This window comes from Sorex araneus, chromosome 8 (genome assembly GCF_027595985.1).
Source record: "Sorex araneus isolate mSorAra2 chromosome 8, mSorAra2.pri, whole genome shotgun sequence".
In the NCBI taxonomy this organism is placed as follows: Eukaryota; Metazoa; Chordata; class Mammalia; order Eulipotyphla; family Soricidae; genus Sorex; species Sorex araneus.
This window is the reverse complement of record NC_073309.1, coordinates 30,323,543-30,339,846: the sequence shown is the minus strand read 5'-3', so window position 1 is coordinate 30,339,846 and position 16,304 is coordinate 30,323,543. Positions and strand designations below refer to the sequence as shown.

Here is a 16,304-nt window from a genome sequence, read left to right as displayed (position 1 = left end):
CCATGCATGTGGCAGGCGAGGAGAGGAGCTGCGCCCACCTGGTTCACCCCGCATCTTCCTTCCCCTATGATTTATAAAGAAACCTGCCTCAGTTTCTCCCACTGGCAAGCAGGGGCAACAGCGACCTTGAGAGTGGCTGAAGTCAGTGGACATTTGCTACAGGCCGTATGCAAGAAACACCCTAGACCGTCTCTGGGGACGGGCGCCCCGCTCACCATAGTCCCAGAGCAGTTGCCAGGACGGACCGGGAGGGACCCCGATACCCTCTCGGACCTGTGACTGGGAACAGGGGTGCGGAGAGCCCAGCTCAGCCCTGCACGTGAAATTCTCCACGCAAAGACCTGGATGGACCACAATGAGGCTCAGGGGCCCACACTCGGGGGGGGTGGGGTGGGGGGAGCTGAGTCCAACCCAAGGGAGAAACTAAGGCAGCAGCAGCCTTGCAGGAGGGCTGAGCCTCCACACTCAACTCTGACCCTGCCATCCCCCCGGGGGGGGGGGGGCAGAGGCACACAGGACAGCAAGGGCGCCCTCCCCGCCTCCCCGCCTTCGAGTGTCTGGGCTCACGGCCACGTGCCACCACTAGCCGCTCCATCTCGGAACCTAGGGAGCACCGGCCTGGGAGACACAGCACGGCTGCAGATCGGCTGCAGAGACCGGACAGATGGGGGTTGGGGTGGGCCTGCCTGTGTGCAAGGAGAGCGTGCCAGAGGGCACCGTCACCGGAGGCCCTGCCAGCGTGGAGCCCCGGCCCCCCACCCCGCCAGCCCCTACAGCCAGGAGAGCCCCCAGAAGTGGCGCTGGAGCCATCACCGCGGGCTCTCTCCCCACCGCCACCCACCCACCCACCGTGGGCTTCGTGGCGGAGGCCGCTCGGTGGGTGCCGGTGGCGGCGGCTGCTCCGCCCAGGGCCAGAGCTCAGGGCGCTGCTCCTCCCCAGGGGAAACAGGATGCTTTCGGGGCTGAATCACTGTTTTTGCTGGGCTCCCCTCGGAGCGCGGTGGAGCCCGCATTCATTCGGCCGGCCGCGTCCGTGGACGGGCGACTGGAAACAGCTGCGCTCTAATTACATGTAAAGTGTACCAAAACATCCCTTTTATCGCAGACTGGAAATCTGTTAGCATCTGTCTCTCCTTTGTTTCTTCCGCGAGATACAAGCTTGTTTCTACATTTTTCTCACCTGTAGCGGTGATTAAAATTCATTATAAATGAAAGGAGCGAACAGAGAAACAAGTTCCTCTGTGTACCGTTCTAAACTCAAATTAGAAACAGCTGTTTGCTAATTCATGCGGCGATGTTTTGTCGTGCTCTGTGAATCAATAATAACTCACCCCATTGCTGCAGAAATTTGGGGATAATCCATATATTTAACTCGGCGCTGGATTCTCCAGGCAGGCGTGCCGCAGTGCCGCCCTCACGGGCCAGAAGGGGGTTGGGGACCTACACGTGGAGGAGGATCACTCTGCCCCGACAGACACCCCCAAACTCCTTCCACACATCCTGGCAGGACCAGGAGGAAGCCCCCGAAACAAGCCTCTTTGTCGCCAACCCTCCCTGGAACTACCCAAAAAAAAAAAAAAAAAAAAAAAAACCCTCTGATTAAATGCAAACCGCACACATCTCCAGCCGCCAGAGGGAACAGCAAAATTAAAAGTCTAATTGGTACCCGGAACAATTTAAAACTATTAAGTATAGGTGAAGCTTTTCTGGAAGGAACTAATCCTTTGATTGGGATTAAGCTTGTTTGGATAGTGTTTCTCCTCGTCCCGGCGTTTCAGCGGCAGAAACAGGGGCTCTCACCTCCTCACAGCAGCTAGAAGCGACTGCGAAGGATTCAGGCACCTCCTCCGGCAGGGAAGAGACCTGCGCCTCGCCGGATCTGTGCGCTGAAAGGGAGTTCACACACACACACACACACACACACACACACACACACACACACACACACACACCTGTGCGCTGAAAGGGAGTTCTCACACACACACACACACACACACACACACACACACACCCTCTGCGGGCCCGTACTTCACCCTAACGCACTAACAACCTCATCTGCCTAAACCTCGAATGGGCACCCGTCACACACACACACACACACACACACACACACACACACACACACACACACACACACACACACACACACACACACCTCTGCGGGCCCGTACTTCACCCTGACGCACTAACAACCTCATCTGCCTAAACCTCGAATGGGCACCCACATCCCCTTACACCGCCTCCAGGAAGCCTTCCTGACTCCCTCTACCACCCCCACCACGAGCAATGCCAGGGGACTGCTGCTATCTGACCATCCTGAAGCCAGGCCCCTGGTGTCACTGTCTCCCCCGTGGAGTTCGGAGGCACCTCTGTGTCCCTGGCACCGTTTCAGCTCTGAACCACAACTGTAGCCGCCCATGACAGAGCCCTCGCTGTGTGCCAGCTTTTCACACGCGCCCTGGGCCCACCCTCCTCCTGCGCAGTGACCCCCGTCACTCCCCGAAACTTACAGATCCTGAGACGGCAGGAGGGAGGGGAGGGCCCCGCGCTTCAGAGACCGGGGAGAGGGAGGGCGGGCACAACAGGGCACGCTCTCTGGTGACAGAGAGGGAACAGGGCCTGCAGCTGTCCAGCCCCCGGTGCTCTGTGCCCGCCGCCCAGCCTCCACCGCCCCGTCCGACAGTGACTCCCCAACGACGACCCTCGGAGGCTCAGTGCTCCTGTCCCAAGCCCAAGCTCTTCCGCCACCCCCTCCCGCCCCCTCCCTGATTAGGCAGTGCAGGCCGCGCCTAAGGAGACTGAACCCCGGAGGGGCGTTGGGGGGCGGGGGCCGGCTGTAGGCAGGACTTGGCTCAGGCTTTCTCCCAGGGCTCCGAGGAGCAGCTCCCTCAGGGATGTCTCGGGGGGCCGCGTGCTCTCAGGAGGGCCCAGAGAGGGGCGTCGGGAAGGGCTTCGTTCAAAGGCAGAGCCCCAGGAGCAGGAACTGCCCCTCTGCTGGCGCCCTCGGTGGCTCCGAGGGGCAGCCAGGCACATTCTGACACGAGAAGAGAGGCAGGAGCCCACCCACCCCTGCCCCCGCCTCTGCGGGCTCCACGGACAGTGCCCCTGGGACTCCCTGACTCCCAGGTGGGGCTGGGAGAACCCACAGCTCTGACGGGAACAACACCAGCTCGGGGCTTCTTTCCGGGTGGGGCGGAGGGGAGTGTTTTTCGTTGGCGGCTAAGGTTTCTATCTGCTTACAGCAGGTGTTATACTCCTTTCGGAAGAACCACTGCGACTCCATTTTGGAAAGCCAGACTCCATTTTTAGCCTTGGGGGCCATGAGTTTATCACCTAGTAAGTGAACACCCGCCAGACCCCAGGGGCAGGGACGTGAGGGCCCCGACAGGGGTGATTCACGTCCGTGTAACAAGGTGTGTTAACCGCGCGGTTTGCTTCGCTTCTGTACCCTCCGCGTGCTTGCTCAAGGCCGTGAGAATGCCCCTGGCAGGGGGCACCCAGGCGTGCAGGCAGGCATCCAGGCACGAAGGCAGGAGGGCATACGGCTTAAAAACCTCTCTCCCGGGGGCCGAGTCTCTTAGGCTTGTGAGTCCTCATGGCTGAGTCCCTTGTACGAGTGTGTTTGGGTGTGTGAATGAAACCTCGAAATATCTGTCCTGTCTCTCTGTGTCTTGGCGGCAGCTGAGCTCAGACTTGTGGCCACTTAACATTCATCCTCCCACCTGCAGAATTGACGGAATGAGCTAGAAGCACAAAGAGAATCGAAAGAACACTAGGTAGATAGGTAGGTACATCCAGGGGCACCCAGCACTGAACTCGGGGGCACCCATGGTGGAAGCCGCCACAGGGAGGCCCTGCCCCGGAACCTCTTCCCCCACAGACAGACACACGGAACCAGTGAGTGCCCCTGAGTGCCCGGTGCGTGGATGGCACCCAGTGGGGTTCTGGTGCCAACCCAATGAAGCCTCCAGCCTCCCGCTCCACCACCACCCCCAGTTGGCAGAACCCACCCTCCACTTCATTTTTTTTTTTTAATTTTTATTTTGGCTTGGGAGGGGTCACACCCCGCAGCACGCAGGCTCGCTCACTCCCGGCTCTGCACTCAGGGCTCACTCCTGGTGGGCTCGGGGAACCCTAGGGGGTGCCGGGGATGGAGTCCAAGTCAGCTGCCTGCCCGGGAAGCAGCCTCCCTGCTGTATGTCGCCCCAGCCCGGGAGCCCCAGTTTAAACCGCACATTCCACCCCACAGCGACCCTCCTCATGTGAGATGACGGTGGAGCCCCCCCCCCACTGGGGTGCATTGTGGGTGGTCCCATTCCCAGCCCCAGAGGCTCCCCGAAACGCCTGCGTCTCAGCGGCTGATCCAACGGCCCAGGCTCAAGCCCGAGTCTTGGCACAGTTTCCACCAGCTCCGGAGCATCCCCGACCCGAGACACCTCGTGTCTACACCTGTGTCCCCGGGGCCCCGTCTGGGGTACAGACCCGGGAGCCCCTGTCCCCCGAGCATACCCGGCTCCTCCCCCAGGGGCCCCGAGTTCATAGCAATCAAGGCGGTGCCCGGGGAGGCCACGGGCAGGGCAGCGGGGCGGGGCCTGTGCCGGGGTCAGGAGGGCACAGCTCGATGCTCCCTCCCCTCGGAGTCAGGGGGGCCCACGGCAGAAGGTGATGAACGAAGCCCAGGGGGCTGCCCGGCTGCTCCCGGCAGGGACCCAGCACAGGCTCTGGGCGGGTTCCAGCTCCCGGCAGCTGAGACCTTGGGAGAAGCCTGGCCCCCGCCAACACCCCCCCGCCTCCTGGGAAGAAGGTGGGCTGCTCTGTGGGACCCCCCCCCCCACCCGGGCTGTGGCATGCTCAGAGGGTCCACAGGACTAAGAAACGGGCCAGAGAGAATGAGCAGGGGGTCGGGCACCTGCCCCACTCTGCAGCTGACCCCAGTAGGACCCCAAACACCCCAGAGGGTCTCCCCAAGCATCGTCAGAAGTGATCCTATAGCATGGAGCCAGGAGTAAGCCCAGAGCACCACTGGGAGTGACCCGAGACCTCAAAAAATAAGTAAATCACTGTCACTGTCATCCCATTATTCACCGATTTGCAAGAGCGGGCACCAGTAACGTCTCTCATTGTGAGACTTGTTACTATTTTTGGTATATGGAATACTCGACGGGGAGCTTGCCAGGCTCTGCCGTGCGGGCGGGATACTCTTGGTAGCTTGCCGGGCTCTCCGAGAGGGACGAGTAATCGAACCCCGGGTCGGCCACGTGCAGGGGAAACTCCCTGCTCGTTGTGCTATCACTCCAGCCCGCCCTAAGTCAATAAATAAATTAAGTTAAATCTCACTTAAGAAAGCAAAAAAAAAAAAAAAACCCAAAAAATTAGCAGGTACATGAATGGAAATTCCAACGGTCATTTTTTCAAAGCTCCGTGCCACCAGCCACCACAGCAGCTCTGACACTGGAAAACGACTAAGTGTGTTGAAATTGGTGGTGGGGGGGCTGGAGTGATAGCACAGCGGGTAGGGCGTTTGCCTTGCACGCGGCCAACCCGGGTTCGATTCCCAGCATCCCATATGGTCCTCTGAGCACCGCCAGGGATGATTCCTGAGTGCAGAGCCAGGAGTAACCCCTGTGCATTGCCAGGTGTGACCCAAAAAGCAAAAAAAAAAAAAAAAAAAAAGAAAGAAAAAAAAAAGAAATTGGTGGTGGTAAATGTGCACTGGTGGAGGGATGGGTGCTGGACCCCTGTATGACTGAAACCCAACTATGAACAGCTTTGTAATGGTCTATCACGGATATTCAATTTAAAAAATTTTTTTAAATATATGCCAAAAACAGTAACAACAAGTCTCACAATGAAGACATTACTGGTGCCCGCTCAAGCAAATCGATTCAGCAATGGGATGACAGTGACAGTGACAAAAAAAAAAAATGCAATGTGGAGTTCATGCCCAATTTAATCAGTGTAATCAATGGCTGAATTAATAGCAGTACTCCTACGTTAAAAACTTTTAAAAAATAAAATTAAAAAATAAAAACAGTGCTGGAGAGGCAGCTTGGCAGGCTGAGGTCATGATTCCCACACAGAGGCCAGGGATGACCCCTGAGCACCCCCAGAGGAAACCCCAAACAAACACACCATGACCAGGTGCGTGAGCCTTTAAGGCACACATCCAGTCCAGAGGCACAGTTGGACACGGCCCGGGAGTCGGACACAGGGTGTGTCTGCGCCCCGACACCTGGGCAAGCTCCCTCCCCATCCACCGACAGCCCTTCTGCAGGGGAGAAGCCCGAGGCTGGGCTCTCGGGGATGACCTGACCCCAGGCTCTGGGCTCTGAGCCCCCACCCCCGCCCCCGGGACCCAGGAAGCACCAGAGTGGGGATATGCAGCAGAAAGGAGCATACCCAGAGAGACCCGGGGCGCTGGGCGTCACACCTGCATTTCCAGCAAGACACCTGCCTGCAGTCCAGGCCGGGGACCAGGTCCACTACCTGACCTAGAAGCACAACCCGGGGCTTTTCTGCCCGGCAGCTGCCCTGATCCCTTCGGGGTTGGCCCTGCCTTAGGGGGGCTGGAGGAAGGGGACGGTCCCAAGGCTGGAAGGCATCTCCCCACAAACACGCACTGACCACCGCACGTTTCCCTGTCCTGTTTACCAGAGACTGTCTGTCAACGAGGGCCGAAACAGTCCTGGAGAGAAGGTGTTTGGGGAGAGCCGGTTCCTGGGGCTCCGTTACAGTCTGGCTCTCATCCTTCCGGGTCTAAGTTACTGCTCCTCCTCTAGCTGCTCAGCCTTGATAAAGTTAGACTCCGAGGGGCTTCGACGCTCAACGGCAGAGCACAAGTGTCGTGGGCGAGTCCCGGGCACAAAGGGAGTCCATCGAGTCCGAATCGTGTATAGCCGCAGTGACCCTGGTTCAGTCCCCGGCAACATTGATGGCTTCCCAAGCACTTCTGGGTGCAGCCCTAGGGGCCACCCAAGCACCCCTGGGTGGGGGGAGTCCAGGCCATGTCCTGGGGCTCATGCACAGAACCCCCACTTCAGTTGGCCGAGAACTGTCAGGTGGGACACCACAAAAAATAAAAGAAGGGACTAGAGCGATAGTCCAGCGGGGAGGGCCTTGCATGTGGCCGAGCCGGGTTTGATCCCCGGCATCCCACAGGGTCCCCCGAGCACCGCCAGGAGTAATTCCTGAGTGCAGAGCCAGGAGTAACCCCTGAGTATCGCTGGGTGTGAACCCCCCCCCAAAAAAAATTACTTAAAAAACATATTCAAGTAACCACAGGAAGGCAGGAAAAATAAAACAAATGAAAAACAGGATCACCAGAAACCACAAAGTATACAACTGGAGACCTAAGCCCTAATATATTATTAATTACATTAAATCTACACGTTCTCAGTATACGAAGTGGAAGCAGTGGCTGGCGAAACTGGGAGGAGGGGGCATGAGTTGCCAAGACCAAGGCCCGAAAGGAATCCTCTACAACAGGCACGCCGAGGGCCAGCGCAGTAATCCAGCGGGGAGCACTGCACATCGCCTTGCACGTGGCCGACCAGGGTTCGAGCACTGCGCCAGGTATCACCCCCAAAAGCCAACGTAAATAATAAACAGACAGACAGTAGATAGATAAAGGGAAATTAGTGGAGGAGTAAGACTTTGTCCCAGTATGTACATACGAGAGGAAACTCAGTGCCAAGCACCCTAACTGGGCTGGGCCTGGACTGGGTTGGGTCACTGGGGGACAGTGACACCACTGGCCCTTCCAGAAGCTCAGGACCAAGCCCCGCTGCCCCATCACCCACACCACCCAGAGGGAATCACTGCAGGCGTGTTTGCACGGACAAGCGCTGCCTGTGGCCACCACAGCTGGGGCCGGGTAGAGGGGCTCAGCCCCCCTCGGCCTCGCTGGCGAAGGAGTGCAGTGGGCAGCCCCGCCACGCCCCTCCGGGCTGAGTGAGGGTGCACGCCCACGGAAGGAGCGCCCAGGACGCCCCTCTGCGGGTGCCGCAACCTGGCGGTGGACAGTGTTTCCATGCGGGTCCACACGGCCCGACAGTGGCGAGTGTTTCCGTGTGGGTCCACACAACCCGAAGCAGTGACAGCGTGTCGGTGTCCCTGGGCTCCCTGCCGGGCCTCCAGAGAAACGCCCCCCTGCCTCTGGAGTCTGGAGGGCACCCAGCCTGCGTGCAGACCCCAGGGAGCTGCAGCACTGGGCAGCGGCAGGACGGCAACTTGGCCCTGACCACAGAGCAGGGAAGGAGGAAGAGAAGGGAGAGGTGAGAGGAACTTGGAGGGAGGGGACTGTGGGGAGGGGTGGGGAGGGAGGAGGATGTGAGGGGGAGGGGACTTGGAGGGAAGGGGGAGGACCTGGAGGGGAGGGGAGGAGGCGAGGGGAGGGTTTAGGGTAGAGGTGGACACTGAGGGAGAAGGACAATTCAGAGGGGAGGGGAGGGGAGGGGAGGGGAGGGGAGGGGAGGGGAGGGGAGGGGAGGAGGATTTGGGGGGGAGGGAGGAGGAGGGAGGAGCCCACTTCGGGGCCAGCAGCGTGTCAGGTCCCTCCAGGAGGTCACGGCTAGGGCGGGCCCCTGAGTCCACTCCCAAATGTGGGACAGGGCAGTAGAGTGTGGGGCCCAGCGCGCGTGCGCGCACGCGCACACACACACACACACACACACACACACACACACACACACACACACAGCCTAGGCTCACCCCACTCCTGCCCCTTCTGGCTTCCTCTGCTTCAGGGGCGACTGTAGCCCTGCCCAGTGATCTCTCTCTGTCTCTCTCTCCCTCTCTCTCCCTCTCTCCCTCCCTCCCTCTCTCTCTCTCCCTCTCTCTCCCTCTCTCCCTCCCTCCCTCTCTCTCTCTCCCTCTCTCTCCCTCTCTCTCCTTCTCTCCCTCCCTCTCTCTCTCTCCCTCTCTCCCTCTCTCCCTCTCTCTCTCCCTCTCTCTCTCTCTTTCTCTCCCTCCCTCCCTCCCTCGGTGCCTCCAGGCATGGAGCTGAGAATCCTCCTCGAGCTATATTCACTGAGCACTTGCCAGAAGCCAACGTTTTACTTCTGGCGTTTTATCTCCTCACATTATCCCCCAATAAAACGTGTTGCTTGTGTCTATGCACATCCGCCCACACCGGACACCTTTCACCTGTGGAGTCCGCAGGAACCCCGACACCGCCCCAGAAGGGGCTTGGGAGATGCCACAGTACACGGTGCAGCTGAGACCACCCCGATGGTGTGACCCACTGCCCCCATGCGTGACCCCAGGAACACCTGGTGAGCAGACATTGGACCTGACCTCCCCCCCCACCAAGCCAACAGTGTGCCCGAGGTGGTGCCAGCCTGCAGCCTGCCCGGGGCCACTGTCCCAGCAGGGCCGGGACACCGCGTCTCAGCACAGGCCTCAGCAAACACAAGTGTCCAGTGAGCTGAGCCAGCACCTGGGAGAATAGCCGCACATCCCTGCCCAACACTGCCCCCGCCTGACAGCTGCCCTCGGACCCATCTTCTTCCCTAGAAGGCAAGAGCTGCCTGGAGACAGCACCACGAAGTCCTGAGTTTCTACTCCCCAGTGCCTGGCAACAGTGATCTGCTTGACGATCGAGTGAACAGTGAATGGGTGAAAGGTGCATTTCTGGGCCTGGCCAAGAGGGAGCACTTGGTAACCGGACAGAAAGAAGCAACTGACTGGATGAATAGGTAGGTGCATGGGTGGGTGGAGGATGGGTCGATGATGTGTGGGAAGGGGATGGGTCGATGATGGATGGCTGGATGCATGGCTGGATGCACGGATGGCTGGATGGATGATGGAGGGATGGTGAATGGATGCTGGATGAGTCGATGGAGGGATGATGGATGGATGGGTGGGTGGGTGGATGGATGATGGATGGAGGAGGGATGGAGGATGGATGGATGGCAGATGGATGAATGGGCAGACATAGATGGGTAGTGGATGGATGGGGATGGGTGGATGGGTGGATGGATGGATGGATGGATGGATGGATGAGTGGGAAAGAGTGAACAGATGGGTGGATGATGGATGGATGATGGCTAGATGGGTAGGCAGACAGATGGAAAGATGGATATGTAAGCAGGCAGGTGGGTTGATGGATAGGTGGATGAGGAAATGGACAGATGGGTGGAAAAATGGATGGATGGAGGGATGAATGGGGTCGGGTGGGTGGATCATGGGTAGATAAGTGGGTAGATGGGTGGATGGATGGATGGTATGGGTTGGGTGGATAAATGGGTGGATGGGTGGATGGACAGATGGATGCGGTGGGCTGAGTGGATGGAGGGTAGAGGCATGGGTGGTGGGTGGATGGTGGATGGATGGATGGATGAACAAATGGATGGATGGGGTGGGATGGATGGATGGATGGATGGATGGATGGGGTGGGATGGGTGGATGGATGGATGGATGGGTGGATGGATGGGGTGGGATGGGTGGATGGATGGATGGATGGATGGGTAGATGTATGGGTGAGTCTAAAGAAGGCACCGGAAAACTCTGTTGTGAACAAATGCCTGGATGAGAGAAGCAATGAATGCAAGGACAGACAGGTGATCACAAAGAAGGCACGAGGAGCCACTGGGGGGGAGGCCTGGGAGCAGGTGGGGCGGAGACTCCAGCGGGGAACTGAGGAGTTAATGAGCTTGACCACTGGCCCCCCTGACCAGACCCAGAGAGAGGCTGCCCCCCACAGAGCCTGCCCAGTGCCCCAGAGCCCCCCTCAGGCATCCCTGAATTGTGACCGAGCAATTAGCCCAGGCCTCGGGCAGCCCACATTTGTCACTCTTTTATTTGGAAGAGCCAGGGAGAGCGCAAGGGGACGCGGGGGGCGCCGCGCTGAGGAGGGAGGCTGCTCGGCTCCCCGCCTCGTTGGAGTCCCTGGAGGAGGCGGCATTAAGACAAAGGAGACACCGGGAACGAGGGGCGGGCAGAGCGGGGCTTCTGTTTATCCAAACCAGAGCAGAACAAATGGGCAGATTTCATACACTAATAAGCCGAGGTCCCGGGCTTTTAAAGGTACAGACTGAGCAATATGACAGGGCCGGGGGGTTCGGGGATGGGGGGGCGGACCGAGCGTGCACGTGTGCGTGCGTAGGTATGTTCCCCCCCGCCCACGAGCCTCCCTACAACTCCCCAGCACCCACCGCCATGCGGGCTGCTCCTCCAGGAGCACTCGGACAGGGGGACCCCCAGTGAGCCTCCCCGGGATACGGGACCAGCACTCACAGGCCTGTCCGGCAGCCCGGCAAAGGGGCTGCTTCACACCCCAAATGTCCCTTTCCTCATTCTCCAAGGAGTCACCGAGCCCCCCCTCTCTGTGCCAGGCCCCCTCGGTGGCAATGCCCGGCAACAGTGCCACCGGCGTTCCATGGGCAGGCTCGGCACGAGGGAGGGCTCCTCCGTGAAGCAGGATGTGGCCTGCCCCGAGCCCTCTCGGAGGGACACTGGACTGAAGCCCTCCCGCGCCTCTGAAGGACAGGGCTGTCCATGTGCCAGGCCTGGCAGCGGAACGCAGGGGGGCGAAACTTGACAGACGTGGATCACCGTGTCCATTCCAGACCAGTGGCCATCAGCACCGCCATCCCCACGGGCTACCCGTGCACGGGAAGCCACATCCCACACGCCTTCCCCTTGCAGGGCGCACCCCCTGTTTCCCAGGTCTGCACACCACGAGATTCCCAGGGCTGGAGAAGGAAGGTGTCAGGGGACGAGAAAAAAGCTGACATCACAGAACCCAAACAGCGCCCCCCCACCCCGAGGGGTCCACGCCCATCCCCTTTTCAGCACTTAAACCATCTCTGAGCTAAGGGGCCCCCGAGACTCTCCACCATGACGTCCTCCGGAGCCCAGGGGCAACCTTGCAGACCAACTTTTAGGGCGACTCGGGGCCCCGTCTTTGTGTGAGCAGAAACCGCCTGTTCCACGCCAACCATGTTCCCCACTCACATGCAAATGATACTCCCGTGCCCGTGACCCGCCACCATGAGGCCTCGGGTCTGCCCTGCCCCGGCCTGGGCACAGGCAGCGGCACAGCCGGGGGTCTGCCCACAGAGGGGACCAGCACGAGCGCAGTGCGGGTCTGTGAGAAAGGGGGAGCAGGGCCAGGATGGGGGTGCAGAGCCGAGGGGGCGGCTGCTGGGAGAGGTGACAAGGTGCCACGGGGGACAGCGAGGCAGGAAGCAGGCAGAGGAGGCCTGGGGGTCGCCTGCAGGCCGGGGGCGCTAGCAGCTGCCCACGGCTAACTTGGGTCCGTTCCAGAGCTCCACGATCCACCGGTGCCAGCGAGACCCGGGCTCCCCCAGCCTGCTCCACAGGCGGCGTCGGGCCCAGGGGCCACGCGGGCTCTCGGGGACCTGAGCGCCAACCCCGGCGGCACGGACTGAGACTCACTGTGTGGCCCAGCGCTGCTCTCTCAACCTCTCTGGTCTCGGTGGCGGCCACCGCTCCTCGGGGCTGTGCATCGTCCAGGAGGCAGTGCCAGGGGGGGAGGGAGGCCCGCGCCAGCAACACCAGGCAGGATTGGTACTCCTGCCAAAACAGCTATTACCCCGGTAGCCAATAATAACACGCTACCCTATCGCTCTGCTTCTGAAAACGCTGTGCAAATGCAGAGGAGCCCGAGTTTGCCATCTCGGTAGCCTGGTTACGCGGTAAACAGAGAAAGAAACTCACCAGTTCCTTCCCGGGAAGAGCGAGAGGCTGGTCACGAGTCTCGCCGCCCGCACCCCCTGCCCACCGGGAGACCCCCTCGGAATGGGCCCGGGGTCAGGAGGGTCTGGCGAGCGGGAGGAGCCCCGGGGCCGGCCGGCCTCCCTCCCTCCCGGGGCTCAGTCTGTCCCTGGGAGGCCGTGGCTCGGGGCCATGCTGCGTGGTGGGTGGTGAGATGGGGGGCCCCCGCCGCTCCCCCCACCCCGAAGCCGAGTGCCAGCCAGGAGCCTCCTCCAGGGGGAGCCGGGCGCGGGGGGGGGGGAAGCAAAGAGAACAAGAGAACAGCGCCAAAAAACCCAAAACGGGCCCCCGGGCCCGGAGCGCCCCCACCTGCAGGCCCTTGCGAGGGTTGGCCCTCGGCCACCGCCGCCTCCCGGGCCCTCTCCTTGTCCCTCACGCCAGGAAGCTTCCTGCTCTGCGGACCGGATTCCACCCCGAGCAAACATTCCTCTTCCCAATGAGCCGGAGCCTGGTGTGTGTTGGGGGGGCGGGGGGGACCCTCGGCATTCCTGGGAAGACCCCAGCCAGCCTTGCACTACCCCCGACCCCCGCCTGCTTACCTCGCCCCCTGCTCACCACAGGCTGGCCGGGGTTGGGTGGGGGTGTGAGGGGGGAGAAGGCGGAGCGGAGCCTGGGCAGGCCGGGCTGGGCTGGGCTGCTCCCCACTGCCCCACCGCTGACCTCAGCCCCAGGACACATCCCCACCCTCAGACTTGGCGGTGGGGCGGGGGGGTGAGAAGCTGGGCTTGGCGCGGCCTCAGCTCCCGGGGAGAGAGGGAGCGCCCGTGGGAGGAGGGGGGCAGAGGCTGGGCCGCCCCCCCATCCCACCCCCCCACCCCCCGCCAGATGTGGAACCAGCGGAGGCCCCCGCACGCCAGGGACACGGGCGGTCAGGCGCGGTCCTGCCGGGGGACCGGGAGGCTCCGCGCCAGCCCTGGGCAGCCCGGGGTGAAGGAGGAGCAGGGCAGGGTGGGGGCAGCCCCGGCGGAGGCCCCTGGGTGGGGTGGGTGGGGTGCCGTCTGCGGGAAGCCGCTCGCTCTTGCAAATGGAAACCAGGCGCTGGCCGGCCGCCTGCCGGGCTCGGGGAGGGGCCCCGGCTCCCTCGGGGTGGCCCGGCCCTGGGAGGGGCGGGGGTGTCCAGGGCAAAGGCACAGACAGAGGGGGGGGCCGTACACTGCGCCCTCCGAGCTGCCACCCCAGGCCCACGGGCCCCGAAGCACCCTCCGAAGGCAGCTCGGGGGTTACTTCCTTCTTGGCCTCCCTGCCCGGACCACCTCGGGTCCACTCTCCTAGCCACATCCTGGGCCCAGGGACCAGGGTCCCACTGAGTGGGGCCAGCAGGAGCCCCCCCACCCCCCAATCCCAGGACGGTCATTCTGGACTGATCCTCACCCATCCAGGAGGCTGCCCTAGGAGAGAGAGACAGTGGAAGTGACAGGGGGCAGAGGTGGGGTATCCTGACACCAAGAACTTCTCTAAGTCCCTGAGGGTCCCTGAAGAGATGCTGGGGGGAGGGGCGGGAGGGGGCCGAGCTCCCCACCCACACCCGGGGACCCCTGCACTCCCAGGAGAGCACCCTCAGCCACATGCAGGGGACTGGATCTAGGGGTAACTGCGGGGGGTCCCCGGGGCTCGGGGGCTGAGGCCGGGTCTAAGACAGCAGGAGGAACAGGCCTTGGCCACGGAGAGGAAGCGGGATTGGAACCGGGACTCCGGGCGGGCAGGACCCAGGTGGACGGAGGTGGGGGTCAGGGGCTGACGCCGGAGGCTCTGACCATCACAGCGCATGGCTCTCCTGGCTCCGGCAGAGAAGGGCCCCAGTTCACAGTTCACAAACTGGGGGAGCCCCCACCCCCACCCCGGGAAACACCCCCCTGCCACGGGCGCTCTGGAGGCTAAGTTCCTGACCCATTTTCATGTTTATTTTGGAGGGGGCAGGGTGGAGGGGGGGAGAAAAGGAAGCCCGGAAGGTCTTCTTCTTTTTTTCTTTTCAGGGATAAATAAATAAATAAATAAAGAGCCTCGAGAAAAGGGCACGGAAAGGTCTCTGCATCTGTAACCACTGAACAAATTAAAATTAGCTCGTTTAATCAGCTCCTAATGGCCTGGCTGTCCCGAGTGGGCCCCACAGCCCGGCAAACTCCACAGCACAAACGCGCAGGCCCCTGTCAGTTTACCCGACAACAAAGGGGTTTTTCTGAAGGGCGCGAGCAAAACGCACCAAAGGCCCCTTCAAGCCAGGAAGTCGGGGTGCAGCCCCCACCCGGGCGGGCCCCACCGCCCAGCTCTGGCCCTTTGAAAAAAAAAAAAAAACATTCTTTTGGCTTGTGTTCTAATTATCTAAACATGTGTGTGACTGCTCGACAGAGCGGGTTTTAGCCAGCAAAAAGGCAACCTGCCTCGTCAGACACCCCTGAGGTGCAGGCCGAGGCCCCCCGCATCAGGACCGTCTGCCCCAGAGCAGGCAGGCTCGGGTTCAGGCACACAAGGACCCCCACCCAGAAGACCCTCCCACACAGGACCCTCCACTCACACAGGGGCCCACCCAGAGGACCCCCACCCACACAGAATCCCCTCATCCAGAGGACACCCCACCTACACAGGATTGCCCCACTCACATAGGGGTCCCCTGGCGGACCCCCACCTACACAGGACCCCCCCACTCAAATGGGACCCCCACCCACAGGACCCCCACACAGGGCCCCCAGCCACACAGGGGCCCCGTGCTGTCTCTCTGTAGAGTGACGTGTGTAGAGCAACACGCCAACCCGCACTGGCCCGTCTAACAGCTGGAGGTGGGGGGGCCCAGCCCCCAGCCCCCGAGGGGAGCCCCTGAGCACACCTGAGGCCCAGCTGCCGGCGAGGACTCTTATTTCCCTGGAGGGGCTTCTCTGCGCTACTTGCCACCTGGGCTAAGTCATTAGCGCCATGGGGGGAAGGGCAGGGAGCGAGCGGGGAGGGGCGAGGAGAGCAGGGTGGGGGGGGGGAGCACAATGCCAGAGTGAGCACCAGGCCAAGGCTGTGCCAAGACAAGCACCTTCCCTCCTTCCCTTGGGAGGGGCCAGGCGGGAGCAGGCACAGGTGACCTGCTGAGTCTTGCCCTCCTCCGACGGGGCAGGGGGGGGGGGCTGAAGCGGCTCCCGAAACGGCAGGGGGGTGTTTGGAGGTCCCATCCACGGGCGCACACACAGACGCACACGTGCATGCACGGACACTCACACACAGGCACAACGCCCGACACGCACATGGACGGACAGACGCTGCCCGCCCTCTGTTCCGAGGAGTGGGGACGCCAGGCTGCCCCGCGACCCACCGTGGGCCGGCCGTCCCACCCAGCCCTCACAGTGGGGCCTGCCGACAGGGCCGGGGTTGAGGCCTGCACACAGCCCGCCCCGGTTCCATCCCCAGTGCTGCAGGGTCCCCTGGGCCCTCCCAGGGGAGATCCCTGAGAACAGGGCCAGGACTGAGCCCCATCTACAGCACTCAAAGTACCGAGTACAGGAAGTGGCACTAGAGAAAGGGGCTAAGCGGCCTGGTGAGAGCAGGGGGAAGCGGGTCTTCAAGTATCTGACAGCATCCTCCGCATC

At 61.6% G+C, this 16,304-nt stretch overlaps 1 protein-coding gene across 2 annotated transcripts in view; it reads right to left on the bottom strand.

Annotated features, from left to right (window-relative positions):
* The window catches only part of ZNF423 (zinc finger protein 423), a 346,485-nt gene that overhangs the window by 156,214 nt on the left and 173,967 nt on the right, over nucleotides 1-16,304 (bottom strand). The window contains exon 1 of one of the 2 annotated variants that reach the window (XM_055146044.1): nucleotides 12,400-12,533. The exons of the other annotated variant lie outside the window; for it this stretch is intronic. The gene's annotated coding sequence lies outside the window, so the exon portion shown is untranslated. Of the gene's footprint in view, nucleotides 1-12,399; nucleotides 12,534-16,304 lie in introns of those variants that run through there. 2 annotated transcript variants of the gene reach the window in all.